Raw genomic sequence first — 4,273 nt, forward strand, 5'->3', positions numbered from 1 at the left:
CGTTAAAGTTTCGTTGGAACGAAGTTACGGAGAGTTAATTAACAAACGGAGACGTAACAATATCCTCATTATAGCATGGGTTTATATTTATATAACATTTGAATTATATTTTGGTAAATAAAGGTTTTCGAAAATAATGTTAAATGTTCAGAATGATTTAAATAATTCAAGTTACTACTTTTTACGCTAGAATAAAGTTTTTCATTTCATCTCCTCTAGAATACAAAATACGAGAATACCGAGTTTTAAGCTTTTGAAATCATGGCTGAAACACTGACATAAAAGGTCAAAAACAAGTTAAAAAGTGCAAGCGTATTCACACTGTCTCCACTGGCAATAAAGAATCACACTGACCAAAAAGTAAGCAAAGGTGTACAGAAATGACAAAAAATGACAATTAGAATATTTAAAGTCAAACAACTCACCTCAGTTATTCCTAATGCAGTATGGCTAATAATTAATAATGTTTTGAGGTCATATTAAAAATATTTAGCCTAGTCTTTCGAAAGAAATCTACCAAGTTATAATAGTGATTTAACTAATTTTAGTCTTTTCGTTCTAAACATGTAAAATAGGAGCTGTTTCTACTGTGTTTCTTGGTTTATTACAGCAAGGTATTAAATACTCGAAAATCAATACGCCAGTATTTTACATTTTAATTTCACCTAAGGTTATTTAAATTTTGGGCTTGTGAAATAACTACAGTATGCAATGTAATAATACAGTTCATAACTATCTATGGCACGTAATTATAAAACATTAACAAAACTAGCAGTTAACGAGACATGTCACACATTTTAGTTAGGCCTATTGGTTTCAAATGCTTCGCTAACTTTCAGCATTTAAATCGTAACGTAACTGCGAAGATAACGTTTAGTTGAAATATAGTTTAGTTCGTTCCTGATCATTCGAAGTTCTCTAAAAATAGTTATTTTGATCTTTTGTCTTAAGAAAAAGCAAGGGCGAACCCCTACATAATGTATCGTATTTACGAGGTTGTTTAAAAAGTTGTACATGTTATTTTGTATATTTTGATCATAAACAGAATATTGCACTAGGTGGCGGGGCTGTCAAAACAAATAGATATCCAAGCAAGAGATCTAAACGTTTCTACGAATACTTTGTATGTGTGTGAAAAATACTTCAAATAAACAATTCTTGATTTGCAAAAAAAAACAAAGTATTATAAAATAATATATGTAATCAGAAACTTTAAAACTGGGTTTTCTAAATTTAAAATATTTCAAGATTTAGTTATAAATTTTATTAGTACACCCTATTTAAGGTTTCGTAATATTGATACAAAAGCTGTACCTGGACAAATTCAAGCATACTTACCTGGCGCTGGGAATGCCATGATCACCAAGGTGGCTTCCCCAGAGCGAGGCTCATCCATTGCACTCTGGGTGGGTTGACCTCTGCCACTATCCCAAACTGGGACAGATGGAGCGTGTAATTTTTGGTAGTGGGGGACTGCGTTCGCGCTATCCCCTGTATTAAAAATCAAAAATAAGATTTGGATATATCTTCGTATGAAACACATAAATTTAATCTTAGAGTAAAAGAAATAGTAATACCATTTCTTTTTTTTATGTTGGGTGTATTTATATCGAATTACAATCCCAACTTACAAAGAGGTCGTCGTTATACACTCAGGATTGTTCCTTCACTAGGACCCACTATCCTAAACAATTTGACTTATAAAACAAAACTGTAAGCATTCTTTGACATTGCAAACCTATTGGTGGCTTTCATGATATTAAGACGAAGGTAAAATGCAAGCATAACATTTCAACTGGATATTTGTTATCCTGGATTATACTAGTAATCAATTATAGCAAATTGAAACAAAATAATGTCTGGAAATTGGTGAACTTCAATAAATGCTCAGTAGGTCTGTAACGATTATTAGCGTTTTGTTAATTAGTGTAAAGTGAATGGAAATTTGTAACCCAAATAACTGGAATTCAGAATTCTGGGATACATGTTGCAATCTCGGTCAAATGTAGCATAATTGTGAGCTCTACAACGGCCTATGTATAATTTTGTAAACACAGTGAACTCTTTATTGCTGTATTTTTATTCCCTGTATTGATTTAATTTTACAAAAAATAATAATTATTTCGTAAAACAACAACAAAATTTATACATATTTACTTTCCAGTCTCTTCTGTGTGGCTTTTCCTCGGCTGATTGTAATTTTGACTCAATCAGAATAAGACAATATAAAGTAATACTGATATAAAAAAGACAGTGTACCCGTTCTTCTTGAACTCCTTGTTTCTTTTCAGAAGTTTTTCTTCTTCTTTATATTTGCATTTTACATCATAAAATATTTTTTTGGCTGCTTCTTCTTTACTTTAATAGCAACTTAAACCCAATCATTGACAATAAAGGACACACACACACACACACAAATCTTAAAAAATGGTTTGGTGCAGTTCTTTGAATTACACACATTATCATACTGAATATTTTTGTATTATATATAATTAGTTACCAACAAAACAGGTTGGTGAAACACCTTTATTTTAATATCTTGTCAGTATGTTACTGCACAAAACTTACAGCAAAATTTTATTAAAATGTGGTATCATACAGTTTCAACATCAGTATATGAATCTAGCGTTACCACTAGAGGTTGGAAAATTCATGTAGAAATATACTTTTATGTCCAAGAATATAGAAGTCAAGCATACTAGTCTCTACCTGTGGAAAAACAGTTTGATCCATTACTGGTCAAGAATAAAGTTATTTGCTATTATTCAAGAAGCATTTTATGGTTATAGGCCATTTGTATTGGTGAACTTCTATAACTTAAACTACCTTTTATTACTACTTTCATGTAACGGAAAAATAAAATGTTTTCTGAGAATACTGGGCAAAGAGAAAAGGGTTCAATGATGTGCAATAAACATGTGAGGTACAGAATGCAAACCTCATGTTGTAGTATTTTTCATCCGAAATATTCATAGATAAGGACATTTTAGTTCAGACTTAAACAGTTCATTAGGCTAATCATAATAATGTTAGTCAGCGAGATCACGTGACTATTGTCACGCCACCTGCTTTCTAGAACTATCCCGTACCTTCGGGAGTGCTCTAGCATTTACTAGATTGGGGGGTGGTCTGGTATATATAAGATGGTCACGGCGTGACGTGACAATATGTGTGTAGACAGTGAGTAATTGAACTGCAGTCAGAGAGAGACATATTGTTGAAGTAGAGCTCGTAAGACGTGAACTATAGTTTGTTATAGCGCGAATGTTGAAATCAAGTGTATCGTAAAGTTATATTCAGAAAGAATAAACTAGTTTTATTAAGTAAGGACTTGTGTCGCTAAAGTTTCGTTGGAACGAAGTTACGGAAAATTAATTAACAAGAGGAGAAGTAACAAATTGGTGTCAGAGAGTGGGACAAAAAAAATAGAAACGAGAAGCGGCAAATCAAACTACAGCATAGCAGACTTAATGGCAGCAATACAAGAACAGCAAAAGAAACAGGAAGAACGAGAAGAGAAATTACAGCAGTTCCACTGTTGTTGGCTTTCCTGTAGTTGCTGCTGACTTTCTTCCTGTTTCCTTTCTTGTTCCAGTTGCCACTGCTGTAATTTTTCTTCTTGTTTCTTTTCTTTTTCCTCCAACCACTGCTGTAATCTCTCTTGTTTATTTTGCTGTTCGAGCTGCCATTGTTGTAGGTTTTCTTGTAACTGCTGTAATATTTCTTCATGTTTCTTTTCTTTTTCCTCCAACCACTGCTGTAATTTCTCTTCTCGTTCTTCTTCTTTCTTTTCTTTTTCCTCCAACTAAGAAGTACAAATAGCAAACTTTAAAAGCGAATTAGATACATTAAAGGATGATTTATTGTCTTTTACACAAGGAGGATACATTGGCCATCGACTTAACCAGCCCCAGACAATGGCAAGCCCCTTACAGAGCCCGCAGCTAAACCCTAATGCAGACATATTCAGTCCCGTTAGAAGTTACATCCCAGATATGAATGTCAGTAATAGGAGTGATCCAGTGCGAAGGAAGCCACAGGAATTCGATGGGATGGCTCCGTGGGAAGCATATAGAGCACAATTTGAGCTACTGGCGGAAATTAATGGCTGAACACAGGAGCAGAAAGCAGTATATCTGGCAACGAGCTTGAAGGGACAACCACTGGATAAATACTTGGACAGTTGTCAGCAGATGACAGGCACAACTATAGAGCACTGATAGCGGCTCTAGAACTCAGGTATGGAACCCCAAATCAGTCGGAAGTCTACAGG

This window comes from Limulus polyphemus, unplaced genomic scaffold (assembly GCF_000517525.1).
Source record: "Limulus polyphemus unplaced genomic scaffold, Limulus_polyphemus-2.1.2 Scaffold1642, whole genome shotgun sequence".
In the NCBI taxonomy this organism is placed as follows: Eukaryota; Metazoa; Arthropoda; class Merostomata; order Xiphosura; family Limulidae; genus Limulus; species Limulus polyphemus.